We start from the raw sequence: 15,322 nt of genomic DNA, 5'->3' as shown, positions 1-15,322 counted from the left end.
AAGAGAAGGCCATCGGTTTACTCTGACCTCCACTTACAGGACAGGAACAGTAAACATTGGCCATATTTACTAAACATTCACATTCCCGCATCTGGATCAAGTGCCTCATTGATTATTAATCGAGTAGGCGGGTATGATGACACCACGAGTGGGTCCACCAATAGACTGATATAGGGGGTGGCGAAGATGATGTCATATTTAACTCTTTCCTAGTCGGTATTAAAGCTGGAGCAAGCAATGGAGAACGCACTTCTGCTTCTTCCTTCTGCACTAGCTCGCAAGGCCGACTTGGACCTCTAAGCATGTTATTCCTCTATGTAATCTGATATAATGTTTGCTGTACATAGGTAGTTTAGTGGAACGTAGGTAGGAAGAAGGTACCTGATAGACTTCAGTAGGGAGTCTAATCATGAGCTTATAATGCAACATGAAGATTTGCATAGCTAGGATATGATGACTGTATCTATCTGTTTTTCTGTGACTTGAATAAATAACGGAAACATTGGAGAAGCCTGAGAAAGTCTATATCCTGTTTGCGGTGTGGAGAGTCAAGTGATCTCACAGTCTGTGAGACGATGGTGTCGAAGCAAGGTGATAAGAACAGTTTATAACAGTGGTGCCTGAAATCCTTCCCTGCCTAACGATACAGGCAGACGGGGCCGGGGCCGAAGGAAAATGGTTTCAAGATATTCCACAGCAAAACAAGCGGAATAGACGGACGCAGACGGTAAAGCTTATCAAGCTGATACTGATAAGTGGGTGTGTGCGGGAGCCAAGCACACAGCTGCAATTCGAGAGAACCAGCGGCGACACTCGTGGATGTTAAACTTAGACTGAAGTGCACATCAGTCCTAGCCTAAACCGGATCGCAGGTGTCTGGAAGCTCCGAGGCCGGGTGGCAGCTGCCGCTGGAGATGATCCGCTGAGCCAGTGTGGGTACACAGAGCTGACGCTCAGTAGTTCCAGAGATCCACTCAGTGTCGTGGAAAGTTGCCAAAAGCTGGTCGAATTCGCAGGCTTACGAAGTCTTCTGCTCAGGCAAAGGCAAGTATGTTTTACGTTGTTGTGTTGCATTATCTTTATTGTATGAGAGGAGGATAATGTGTTAATGTGTATATTCCGTGTTAATTGCAGCATGGTGGCTGCGGGCTGTTGTATATTTATGTAGTGGTTATCTCTGTATTTGTCTCAGGCATGTTTTTGCTGGAAAGAAGTCGATTGGGTTTTTTTTTTCTCTTCTCTTCTCTCCCCGTCTCTACAGAGGCTGGGAAAAAGGGGGGGGGGTCCCCCGCAGCAGGAGATAAGCCAGCAGTGCTGTAATAGTTCTGAGTTATGGCTGAGATAAGCTGCAGATGAGTTGTGGTGAGAGGGGATAGAGGGAGAGAAGAGGAAAGCGAGTGTCTTTCTGTTTGTGAGATGTTCTGCACGTTTCTCGCATTTCCAGTCGGTGCTGCTGCTAACATGTTTTTTCAATGTCTGTATTGTGTTGAAGTTCAAGCTGGGATGTTAACAGTTAAAACAGTTACAGTGGTTGGGAGTCGTATAGCTCGCTCGGGCGGTTCTTAGTTATGTCTGTGATAGAGTGAGAAAGATTCCTACGTCTCTGGGGATCCGTATGTTTGATTGCAGTTCGGATTACAGCTGAGACGTGAAGGAATGCTGAGGCTGATTTTTGTGCATTGCGGATAGATGCTGTGTGTAACGATGCATAAAAAAATGTATGTTCTATTTGAGTTTGCTCTCTCTCCTAGGTCTATAGGAACGAGAGGCTGCTATGGGAGCAGCCATCTTGGCTGGCAGTCCAGGACTCAAAATGGCGGCAGTGGAGAGAGCCCGCCCCCGTGAGTCATGGCCCCCACACGTCATGGCAGGGGGGAGGAGGGGCTGGGGGATCCACGTCACGTCAGGCTGTGCTCGCGGCTCCGGGCAGAGCAGCTGAAAGGGAGGGGGGGAGAGATACAGAGACATGCTACTGTGTGTCTCGGGGTTCAACGTATTTCCCCAGAGTTTTTCCCAGAGTCCATGGACAGGAATGCCAGAATAGGAAGTGTTTCCCAGCTCGGTGCAGGGACACACGGAGCAGTACAGATCGGAAATGGGTCTGTACTGTGTGGCTTATGGGATTATTCCTGTAAGTGAGGCACCTTAATGGGTGGTGCAGCATGAGTTCCCAATAGAAGGAAAGGGGGACAGCGCATCAAAGGGGGTGCCGGAGTTGGAAAAAAGGGAGTTGACCAATTCGGGTTTCCGTCGCCGCTTCTGCAGAGCGGTAACGTTTTTTTCCGGTTTTGTCGTGAATAAGGCCAGAGCTGGACTGAGAGGTCTATGCTGGGCTGGAGCTGTTTTGTGTGCGTTTTTTTTTCGTCCACTGATTGGTCAAATATGTTCTTTCCAGCTCCTATCAATTGTAGCACAAAGAACAAGGACTGACAACAGTTCATGGGGCAATTATACAGATGATAGAATTGCCGTTTACAGAGTGACAGTGTACCAGTACGGTGTTTGCCATGTGGCTACCTACCAAGTGGGCATTCAGGGATCTGCATACAGGCATGTGACGCTGGTATGCTTAGCCCTGCACCCTGTGTAGTTTAAGTGCAAAGTGCTCCTTCCTACAGGGAGGCAGCCAGTTTTTTTTGGTAGTTTAGGTGGTGGCACGGCAAACATTGGTCAGAGGGTACAACACACAGAACTTCTAGCAGAGCTGGTATCGCAATGAAGTTCTAGATAAGTAAATGCGATAATGAGTAAGAGCATTGCAGGCTCACCTGCAAAGCAGCATCAGGTGTGGCATCCGTAATCTGTGCATGCGACGGCCGCGCATGGACAGATAAGGGGGGATGTGGAGTGAGCTGCAATGGGGTGAGAGCTTCCAAAGGTGAAGCGAGCTTCCATAGGTGAAGTCCGCGGGAGCATATTTTAAACAGGTAAGTACTGAGGATAGTACTGAGGTAGGGGGGTGAAGTTTAACTCCAATCTAAACAGAGTTCATGAGAACCATAAAGCAACGAGATCAATTACGATATATATTGATCAATTTAAAGTGTAAAGAGTACAAGCCGCAGGGCGAATCCCAAATCATTAATAAGCATTGATTTGTTTGTATTTCGATTTCAGGTGTTTGGCAATATGGATTTGAGACAGATGCCGTGCTGGCAGCAAAGCTGGAGATGTCAGTCGGATACGCGAAAGGTTCCAGATGCCAATCTAAGCTTGGAGAACAGCGAGATTCCTGAGATTGGAAAGAGACTAAAACACGAGATTCCTGAAATTGGAAAGAGACTAAAACACGAGATTCCTGAGATCGGAAAACGTCTAAAAAAACTGTCTGAGCAAAGCATAGTGCAAATTGCTAATGTTTTTCTTTCCCAAGGTGGTGCTTTTATAATGAGGAGTACCGTGCTGATGGTGATCCTAGGTTGCCATTTCGTCCTAGGAGAACGAAGAGAGGACATTCTCATGTATAATAAGGGGTTAATGAGAATGCAAGGCCCAAGCATGTTAATGTTTGGTGACAAAGGTACTAATCCTTTCACACCTCCCTCCGCTTGGCACAGATGGACCATGCAGGGACGGAGGAAAAGAGCACTTGTGCTAGGAGAAAGCAAAGTTCATGGCACAATGTGGGTGAAAGGTCTGAAGGGTCAAGTGTGCGGGCAGTGGGAATTTAATGGCAGTGTAAATCTGCTATTGAATGCCACACTCCCAGAATCAATGCACCGATCCAAAGGTTTGTTAAAAGGTACATTGCAGTACAATGGATACATGCAAAAGGTGGAGTGTGTGATTCAGGGGTACCTTGTCTTGGTTATGCAGAGTGAGATGGTTCCAGATTGGAGAGGAACGAGCAGGAGGCGTCAATTCTCTTACCAGAGAGACGCAGGGGACAACATCACACTCTGGAGCTACCAACAGAGAGTGCCTCTGAAACAACTATACACACGTAAAGGCTGGAAAGCCAAGGGTGGGTGGTTCTCGAAACAAGAAGTAACAATCGAGATCAAGCCACATTTCCAGGTGACAAAGAGGGTGGGGAGAGCGGTCCCGGGGGAGGGAAAGCCCACACAGGGAACCCCATTCACACCACACGGGTCACAACAGGGGACGATATTACACAGTCCATATGCAGCAGCTTATCCTCATGATAGTTGGGTAAGTGATGAGGTACTCTTAATCGAAAGATTGCAGAGAGTACAGTCTTCCCGACCTCAGGTACATATCGTGCCTCAGGACATAAGGGGGGAAGAGGTCCAATCAGGACAGCTGGGGACATATTTTGTCAGCGAGAGATTGGACAAGGGGAGGTATAGTAACTTTTCTGGAGAAGGATCTTTGGCATGGCATCTTCGAGATGTTTGGGTGAACAAATGGAAACGGTGCAACATTCCTTTAGGCACCGCCACTTCCTTAGTTCCCACCTCAACACATGTCTTACACCAGGACTTGAGAGGTCAACCTTTTTTGGTGCTAGACGGGGAGGTGAAGCAAGTAGAGTTGTCCTCATGTGGGCAATTCTTGCAGAAGTATCTGCGTTGGCCGGGGCAAGCCAAATTTAGTGAAGAAGCCTGCAGGCTCAATAACGCAGAATGCGAGGCTACCATTCAAAAGATCCACCCTGAAGCCAAACCAATAGTTCCGGTGGCTGAAGGAAGGGTTTGGTTTTTTAACATAAGGTCTAATGATACATTCAAGGTATATTCTCATAATTGTTCCGATAAGGGGGATTTTCCAAGGGGAACATATTGTGTGAGTGGAGATCCCATATGGATCCTGTCATCCAGGCTGGATGACGTTGTTTCTCAAATTGTTAAGAGAACTCTAAAGGTCAAAGTTTCACGAGTAGTTCCCGTCCTGAAAGAGAACACGACATGGGACGAAGGGGAACAGGGTTTGATCCAAGACGACCACATTTTGTTACAAAGGTTAAACAAACAGTACACTAAGTTAGAGGTAAGATTTCACCATGATACAGGTGATCTTAACGAGGTAGAACACAAAAATGAGCAGGTGAGTTCCAGTCTGCCCTGGTGGACAAAGGTTCCGGTGATGTTCCAGGGACACTCGGACGGGGCATCTGCAGTTCCAAAGTTCTTTCTACACCCACTGGTCGTCTGGATGGGGATGACAACTTTAGGCATCATTATCCAGGTGAGGTTGCGGGTTAAAATTACGTAAAATAAATTAACCTGGTCCAGAGATTGGTGCCTCATAAACAATCTCCGGAACCAATAGTTTAAATTAAGGGATCTACAGGTTTACGGGTATAGGTTTAGTAGTACCTAGGAGCTGATTGTATAAAGGCGCTCTTTTAGAAGGCACCTGGCACTGCTCCGTTTTGTAACAACCAAACGAGTTTCACTTTTCTGTGGTCATGCAAGTTTGTGAGTGATACGCAAGTGACGCAAATGCTGAGCATGTGGTATTGAGGGACTTAGAAGTAGGGCTTCCCCAGAGAGCCTGGTTACAGGAAGACCAAGAGGTCTTGCTCTCTCTCTTCCAGGGGTAACCGCCTAGAGCAGAGAAGTTGTGTGAGCACGAACATCGAAAAGTGAAACATACAAGAAAGAAACCAGGTACTGGGAGGTTCAGACGCTGGGATCTGCGGGTCAAGCCGTTTTAGGGGGGATTGTTATAATTTAAGTAGGCCTCAGTTACTTGGCCTGAGTTTTATGTAAAAGGCTTGTCCGCAGTGTATGCCTTTAAAATAGACAGAGGCATCTCAGGGTCTGCGTGTAGCAGAAGATACACGCAGATACTGAGAACATGTTCCTAAGAGAAGGCCATCGGTTTACTCTGACCTCCACTTACAGGACAGGAACAGTAAACATTGGCCATATTTACTAAACATTCACATTCCCGCATCTGGGTCAAGTGCCTCATTGATTATTAATCGAGTAGGCGGGTATGATGACACCACGAGTGGGTCCACCAATAGACTGATATAGGGGGTGGCGAAGATGATGTCATATTTAACTCTTTCCTAGTCGGTATTAAAGCTGGAGCAAGCAATGGAGAACGCACTTCTGCTTCTTCCTTCTGCACTAGCTCGCAAGGCCGACTTGGACCTCTAAGCATGTTATTCCTCTATGTAATCTGATATAATGTTTGCTGTACATAGGTAGTTTAGTGGAACGTAGGTAGGAAGAAGGTACCTGATAGACTTCAGTAGGGAGTCTAATCATGAGCTTATAATGCAACATGAAGATTTGCATAGCTAGGATATGATGACTGTATCTATCTGTTTTTCTGTGACTTGAATAAATAACGGAAACATTGGAGAAGCCTGAGAAAGTCTATATCCTGTTTGCGGTGTGGAGAGTCAAGTGATCTCACAGTCTGTGAGACGATGGTGTCGAAGCAAGGTGATAAGAACAGTTTATAACACGACTCACCATGTTTGTCACCTCCTCAAACGTCCGCATGAGCCTGCAGGCATTTCGCATGAGTGTCCAGTTCTTCGGCCAGAACATCCCCATCTCCCCAGTGCATGCCCTTCTACTGTAGTTGTAGAGATACTGGGTGACGGCTTTCTCCTGTTGCAGCAGGCGGTCAAACATCAGGAGGGTTGAATTCCAGCGAGTCGGGCTATCGCAAATCAAGCGCCTCACCAGCAAGTTGTTTCTCCGCTGAATATCGGTCAAGTGTGCCATGGCCGTGTAAGACCGTCTGAAATGCCCACACAACTTCCTGGCCTGCTTCAGGATGTCCTGTAAACCTGGGTACTTACACACAAATCTCTGTATTACGAGATTGAGTACATGTGCCATGCAGGGTACATGTTTCAACTTTCCCAAATTCACAGCCGAAAATGAGATTGCTGCCATTGTCACACACCACGCTGCCGATCTCCAGTTGGTGCTGGGTCAGCCACTGATCCACCTGTTTGAGGCAAGGCATTTCTAAAATAGCGTGACACCGTCGTACCTGGCATGCAGCATAGGCCCTGGGGAGCTGGGGCTGTGTAGCTGGAGAGAAGATCGCAGCACCAGTAGAGTTGCGCTGCCACTTAGCCAAGGGGGAGGAGGAGGATGACGACAGCGAAGAGGATGTAGCAGGAGGAGTAGGAGGAGAAGGAGAGGAGGTGGCAGCAGGCCTGCCTGCAAGCCGTGGAGGTGTCACAACTAGGTCCGCTGCACAGCCATACTCCCTGCTTGCCATCGGTCACCAGGTTGACCCAATGGGCTGTGTAAGTAATGTATCTGCCCTGACCGTGCTTGGCAGACCAGGCATCCGTGGTCAGATGGACCCTTGACCCAATGCTGTGTGCCAGAGATGACACCACTGGGTATCGCCTTTTTTGAGAAATAATTGCGGCCTGGTATCTTCCACTGCGGTGTACCAATGGCTACAAATTTTCGGAAGGCCTCAAAGTCCACCACCTGGTATGGTAACAGCTGGCGGGATAACAGTTCCGCTAAGCCAGCTGTCAGACGCCGGGCAAGGGGGTGACTGGCAGACATTGGCTTCATCCGCTCAAAGATTTCCCTCACGGACACATGGCTGTTGCTGTGGGCAGAGGAGCAGGAACCGCTCAAGGTGAGAGGCGGAGTGGAGGAGGTTGGCTGTGATTGTGAAGGTGCAAGGGAGAAAGCGGCTGAAGATGATGTACCTGAAGGAGGAAGAGAAGAAGGAGGGTGGCTTTGCTTTTGTGTGCTGCTTTTGCTCAGGTGGTCTTCCCATTGCAGTTTGTGCCTTTTCTGCATGTGCCTTCATAAGGCAGTTGTCCCTACGTGGGTGTTGGCCTTTTCACGGCTCAATTTTTGGTGGCAGAGAGTACAAATGGCATTGCTCTGATCTTTGGCGTATACACCAAAAAATGTCCACACCGCTAAGCCACCCTGGAGTGTGGGCACTATGGTGGCGTCAGCAGCTGATGTTGAAGGGCATGCTGGCTGGCTTTCCATAGGTGGCGATACATGGCGCCGGACACTGCCACCAGCTGTTTCTGACGACGAGCTCCCCCTGCTTCTTACAGGAACTCATCTCCTCCTACTCCTCTCTGACTCCCCCTCTGAACTGTCCCCCTGTTCATCTCCTCTATTGGGAACCCACGTGGAATCCGTATCATCATAATCATCCTCCCCAACTTCACTTGCATCAAACACCTCCAAAACTGCACCAACAGCAGGTACTTCATCATCCTCCTCCTCACACGTTACGTCCATAGTGTCGCCTAACTCAGACATATGAGGTGGTGTAACTTGCTTAGCGCCTTCATCTTGTTGTAACAATAATGGCTGTGAATCAGTGATTTCCCCACCAAATAACTCCTGCGAAGTATCAAACGTAGCGGATGTGGTACTTGGAGTAGCGCTGGTGGCTGCGGAAGATGAGGTGTTCTGTGTTGAATAGTCAACCACGTCCTGACAATCTTGGGAGTTGATGGGACGTGCCTTCTTCTGAGCACTGTACTTTGGTCTAGGGCCGCACAAAATCACGTTAGCATGATCTTGAACAGACCTGCCTGCCTCTGGGTCTGCCTCTGCCTGTTTTGTCCATATCGGGGGGGGGGGGGGGGGGTTAAGTGACTTGACTAATACAATGTGCAGTAACACAGGTGCAGTGAGAGGTATGCAGTGACTGGTATTACAATACAATGTGCAGCTGTCACACAGGTGCAGTTAACAGGTATGCACGGACTGGTATACTAAACAGCGTGCGGTCACACAGGTGCAGTGAACAGGTATGCAGGGATTGGTATTACAAATTTGCAGCTGTCACACACAGGTACCGTAAACAGGTGCAGTGCCTGGTGGTATATTACGCTGCTTGCGTTCACGTAGGTGCACTGAACAGGTTACAGGTATGCACTGCAGTGATTGGTATTACAAATTTGCAGCTGTCAAACACAAGTACCGTGAACAGGTGCAGTGATTGGTATTACAAATGTGCAGTTGTCTCACACACAGGTACCGTGAACAGGTGCAATGACTTGTGGTATTAACAATGTGTGCACTCACGTAGGTAGGTAGGTAGGTAGGTGTACTGAACAGTGAACAGGTGCAGTGATTGGGATTACAAATGTGCAGCTGCCTGTCACACACACAGGTAGTCACTGAATGTACTGGGCCTGGCAGTGGCACAGTAGGAATTACCACCAAGGGGCCAAAGGCCAGCTGAGACTGACTGACAGGGCTGTATATAATGCAAGTGGGCCACACAGAAAAAAATAGATCACAAGAACAAGATTAGCTCTCAAAAGAGCTGTTGAGGGGTGCTTTTTTAGCAATAAATATCAGGAAGGAGCAAGCTAACAAGCCTACAAGAGCCTAACTAAGCTTTCCCTATAGCTCTCTCTGCAGCAGCTCTCCCTTCTCTAATTACTGCGGTTCACAGTTCTCCGTGATCGCAAACCACGGAAGTTTGCTGGTTCCCGTTCGCCGGCGAACCGTTCGGTCCATCTCTACAGAGAAGTTCACTGATAACAGCATATCTGATATGCCTAACTTAAAGTATAACTATACTTAAAGTGTGTCTATATATATATATATATATATATATATATATATATATATATATTTTTTATTTATTTTTTTTTACAAAATTTGCACTGTATGTTGAGTGGATTAAGGCATTACAATTCTAATGACATTCGAGAGTAAAGAAAAGGAAAAGGCCTGTGTTTAAACAAAGAGTAGGTCAACAAGAAAATTCACAAAGAGCTAGTCATAAAAGACATGAAGGGAAGTGTTCTGTATATGCTAATAAATCACAGGGATGCTGTGAAAACAACTAAAATCTTCAATCATCACGAACATGGGTTTGTTGCTGATTTGAGTGATATATATGCTGAACTAATGGCTTAGTAATTTACCATGCATATCACCTCATCAAACAGACTTAGGAGAAAAAAAATATCTGCAGTATTTATGCAGTGTTTATGATATTCTCAAAAATCAAAATATTAAATGTTTTATCAATTAAATCCCTTGCCTACATAAAGAAAAATGAAGATCCCCAAAATTCTACATTATGTTTGTTAAATTTACCCACAGACATGAAACTTTCATTAGCAAATAGTAAGCCCAGCAAGTACTTCCAGCAGACCTACCATCTGCAGTTAAACATACAGACACTGTAGACTTGTTTTCATCAAAGAAAGGCACAGTCAACAATAATTTGGTGGTGTGATGTCATGAAAAAGGTGAATTAAGTTGTACACATCAAATTCTGATTGGCCAATAATTGGCCAATTTTACTTCCTCCATGCAGTATGAGGGCCAACAGATTTTGAATACTATGAACGGATTATGCAGGTAAGCTCTCAAACTACATGGACGCGGTAAAATTGGCCAATGGTTTTACAACTAAAATTGGATTTGCATACCAGGCTATAAGCCCAGCACACACTTTCAATTATGTTTGAAAGATCACTGACCAATTTTACCACCCTCATGTAGTATAAGGGTTTACCTGCACAATGTGCTCATAGAATTCAATTTCTGTTGACCCTCATACTAAAATGGAGGTGGTAAAATGTGTCAGTGATTCGCCAATCATAATTAAAAGTGTGTACCGGGCTTAACTGATGCTAAACTAAATGGTTAGTTTTAAGATTGCATTTGCATGCATACACATACAGTGATTTTTTTTTTGTTTTTCAACTTCAGGCTGTCATGAATTTGTTAAAGCACACCTGAAATGAGAGGGATATGGAGAATGTCATATTTATTTTCTTTTAAACAAAGCTAATTGTCCAAATCAAACACCTGGAACAAGCACGCAACTAATCCAGTCAGATTTCAGTCAGAAACATCTGATCTGCATACCTGTTCAGGATCTAGCTCTAAATGTATTAGATGCAGAGGATTATGAGGAAGGCCAGACAAGCACAACCGCCTCTGCCGATAATCCGGCATGTCTACAGCAGCCCCTGACACCCAACCGCAGCCCAGCCAGCGATCCACCAGGCGGATCAACTTGGCTGAGTGACAGCCTGTACAGGCTTGGTCCAGCAATGTCACCAGAATTATGAGATCAAGTGTGTGTACAGATTCATAATGAGCTAGTGGCTGGATAGTGTAAAGGTTAAGGGCTCAATGTCTGACGCAGGAGACCAGGGTTCTCTGCTCTGCCTGTTCAGTAAACCAGCACCTATTCAGTAGGAGATCTTGCAGCTCTGGAGCGTTGAGTCCGCCAGGAGAAAAGCGCCATATAAATGTTCTGTTTCTGTGTCTATTGTACAATGTACACATCTTACAAAAACAAAACATTGAGATAAAAAAAGACTACTATGTATTAATGATAACCTTTTCTACATGTTTAAGAGTAATGTTTATTATTTTAAGGCCCTTAAGCAAGAGGGACAGTATCTGAAGTACAGAAATTTGAAGGAGTTTTTGAATACACAAATTCAAAACAAGATAAGTCGTAGTGTGTTGCACTTCTAAAAGATCTGGCAAGGAGCCTAAAAGTAGAAGATCAAACAAAAGCTGAGATTTTAATGCTGGGTTTGCTTTTGACTTTCTGGACACATTTTACAGCGATGTCAATCACACTTCTGTGAAATCAAACTACCCACTTAGGAAGCAACACTGATTGACAATCAATTTCACATGCGGTTGTGCAAATGGAATAGACAACTGGTGGAAATTATAGGCAATTAGCAAAACATCCCCAATAAAGGAGTGGTTCTGCAGATGGTGAACACAGACCACTTCTCAGTTCTTATGCATTCTGGCTGATGTTTTGGTCACTTTTGAATGCTGGCAGTTCTTTCACTCTAGTGGAAGCATGAGGTGGAGTCTACAACCCACACAACTGGCTCAGGATGGCACATCAATGCGAGCTGTGGCAAGGTTTGCTGTGTCTGTCAGAGTAGTGCCCAGAGCATGGAGGCACTACCAGAAGACAGGCCAGTACATCAGAAGATGCGGAGGAGGCTGAAGGAGGGCAACAAAGGGCAACAACCCAGCAGCAGGACCACTACCCTCTGCATTTATGCAAGGAGGAACAGGAGGAGCACTGCCAGAGCCCTGCAAAATGGCCCCCAGCTGGCCAAAAATGTGCATGTGTCTGCTCAAATGGTCAGAAACAGACTCCATGAGGGTGGTATAAGGGGCCCGACATCCACAGATGGGGGTTGTGCTCACAGCCCAACAGAGAACACCAAGATTGGTAAATTTGCCACTGGCGCCCTGTGCTCTTCACAGATGAAAGGAGGTTCACACTAAATACATGTGACAGACGTTACAGAGTTTGGAGATGCCATGGAAAACATTCTACTGCCTGCAACATCCTACAACATTACCGGTTTGGCAGTAGGTCAGTAATGGTGTGGGGTGGCATTTCTTTGGGGGGCCGCACAGCCCTTCATGTGCTCACCAGAGGTAGCCGGACTGCCATTCGGTACCGAAATGAGATCCTCAAACCTCTTGTGAGACCATATGCTGGTGCAGTTGGCCTGGGTGTCTCGTAATCAGTGGCATACCTAGGGAATTTGACACCCGGTGCTGATTATTTACAGACACCTTACCACCCCCCCCCCCCTCCCCCAAACATTTTTTTTGGGGGGAAAGAAGTCATCAGGATGTGGAAGGAGCTAACCGTTATGAAATTCTGTATTCTATATAGTGCTACAGAAGATGTCAGTGCTGTATAAATACACAATAATAATATGGTACAAACATTAGACTTTGATTATGGTACGATTAGATTGTGAACTTTTCTGAGGACAGTCAGAAAAGGGGTCATAGGAAAGAGGGGGGTAGAGGCACAAGACAGAGAGCCTGGTGGGAGAGTAGAAATGGCAGGAAGGACTGCAGTTTGGCAGGGACATGCTTTTAAAAGAAGCCACTGAAATCTGAAAAGAGGAAACGGTTATGAGAGAAGACAACAGGGTGGGAGAGGGTGCTGGGAAAAAGAGATAAGATTACCTGCAATCAAGCTAATCTAAATTGCCTGGAGCTCGCTTCTCTGCTCCCTACAGAAGTCAGCTGTCAGTAGGTCAGTAACAGCAAACTGACCTGTATTATTGATTAATTACTCTGATCAGGATAAAAAATCAATAGTCCAGGGTATCCACTCTGGTATTACAGCAGCCAGTGCACATGGCTACTAATTTATTATTATTATTTTTGATTTATATAGTGCCAGCATCTTCCGCTGTACAGTAGCATACAAGGTATAACAATACAGATTATATAATACAACACAAGAGGGTATAACAGCTAATACTGTGAACAAATTAACTACATGTTTTTAGAAAAGGTGGGGATATGTAAACCCATCACACAGCATTGTGAGACAAAAGGGGAAGAGAGCCCTGGCCAAAAGGTCTTACAGTCTAGACATTTAAGGTATAGGACAGTAGGTAAAGGGAAGCTTTGTGTGCAGTGGTAGAAATGGTGGTTAGTGGGCAGGGTCCTAGGTAGGAGAGTATGCTTGCCTGAAGAGGTGAGTTTTCAGATTGCACCTAAAAATAGTAAGTGTGGGTGAGTGGCGGATGTGTTGAGGGAGAGTGTTCCAGAGGAGGGGAGAGGATAGAGAGAAGTCTTGCAAGCGGAAGTAGGAAGAGGTGATAAGGGAAGAAGACAGAAGGATATCGTAAGCAGAGTGGAGATTGCGAGTAGGATGGTATCTGGAAATAAGTTGGTTTAGATAGGAAGGAGCTATATTGTGGAGAGCTTTGTAGGCGAGAGTAAGAATTTTAAATTGTATCCTTTGTGTAACTGGCAGCCAGTGAAGGGACTGGCAGAGGAGAATTGGGTTGGAGAAGCAGGAGGAGAGGTGGATGAGGTGCAGCAGAGTTCATGATAGACTGTAGCAAGGCTAAACAGTTGGTAGGGAGGCCGCAGAGCAGAGAGTTGCAATAGTCTAGTCGGGAAATAATCAGGGCGTGCACCAGAAGTTTGGTAGTGTCCTGTGTTAAAAAAGGGCAGATGCGGGAGATGTTTTTTAGGTGAAAGGCGACAAGAGGAGGATAGTTTGTCAATGTGTGGTTTGAATGTGAAACTTCAGTCCAAAATTACACCTTGACAGCGAGCCTGGGGGACAGGTGTTATGGAGGTGCCATCAACAGAAATAGTGATGTCTGCTAGGGCCATTGAGTTGTGAGGTGGGAAGACTACTATTTCAGTCTTGTCCATATTTAGTTTCAGAAAACGGGAGGACATGAAAGAGGTGATTGCATTGAGACAGTCCAGGACACGAGCTGTTAAGGTGTCCAAGTCAGGTGCTGAAATGTAGATCTGGGTATCGTCAGCATATAGGCGATATGACAGGCAACTTCTGGAGCACCTCTCCCTGTTAATGTTCCAGTTGCAGCACAGCAATCATTCTCTCTACTCACTCTGCTGCTGCTCTGCACATTCACTCACTGCAGGCTGTGTGTAGAGAGCGAGGAGACACATTGCCCACAGGACAGGAAGGGGTATGGGTGCTACATCTAGTGCAGGGAGTAGTACAGTTCCCTGCACTGCCTGCTGCTATTTTCCTGAATGTTGTCCAAACTATGAGAAAAGGTCCCAGGTGTAAGAACAGAGTGACTGAGCACCACAGCACCTATCCATGGCTACAGCCAGTGCTGTGAGCACCTGCAGCCCTATGGTAGGTATGCCACTGCTCCTAATGCAAGACAATGCTAGACCTCATGTGGCTGTAATGTGTCAGCAGTTCCTGCAAGATGTGGGCACTGGATGCTATGGCCTGTCCCGCCCATTCACCAGACCCGAATCCAAATGAGCACATCTGGGACATTATGTCTCGCTCCATCCACCAATGCTGCATTGCATCACAGACTGTCCAGAAGTTGGTAGATGCTTTAGTCCAGGTCTGGGAGGAGATCCCTCAGGAGACCCACCACAACCTCATCAGGATCTGAACTCTTGCACAGGACAAAAAAAATGGAGAGAAATGCACCCTGTGTGTATTTAGAAAGTTTAGCCTGTGTTAATTCACCCTTATTTGTGTATAATTACAAGTTGTAATCTGATCCCTCCCTGTGTCACATGACTGCCTATGGCAGAGATGGCAAATAAGCCCATTTGAAAGCACTGGATGTTAACAGTATGTCTGCTTCCATGAATCAGGAAGTAGAAACAGTGCAGATTTATTTTAAGATTTGTATCATCTGTAACAAAGAAATGTTTTTTGTTTAAACATTATTATGCTGTTGTGTATCTTTTAGAGCAGAGAGGACTTATGAGTTCAGGTCCGCTTTAAAATTACTTTTTTTCTTCAGGTTGCTATACTTATTCCAAGACTAGAGATACACTCTCCAATTTCCACAAAATGTGGGACCAATGGATCTCCTGGCAGGATAATTTGGGCTTGGCACATGCGTTGCTTTCTTTATAGGGTTTCCATTGTTATCCCTATTGCT

General features: G+C 46.0%; 1 protein-coding gene across 8 annotated transcripts in view; it reads right to left on the bottom strand.

Moving 5' to 3' along the window:
* Positions 1–15,322, bottom strand: part of FAM120B (family with sequence similarity 120 member B) — a 748,069-nt gene that overhangs the window by 149,814 nt on the left and 582,933 nt on the right. The window lies entirely within an intron of this gene.

The sequence above is a fragment of the Hyperolius riggenbachi genome, chromosome 4 (assembly GCF_040937935.1).
Source record: "Hyperolius riggenbachi isolate aHypRig1 chromosome 4, aHypRig1.pri, whole genome shotgun sequence".
NCBI classification, from domain to species: Eukaryota; Metazoa; Chordata; class Amphibia; order Anura; family Hyperoliidae; genus Hyperolius; species Hyperolius riggenbachi.
The sequence above is the reverse complement of the archived record's forward strand: the minus strand, read 5'-3'. Positions and strand labels throughout refer to the sequence as shown.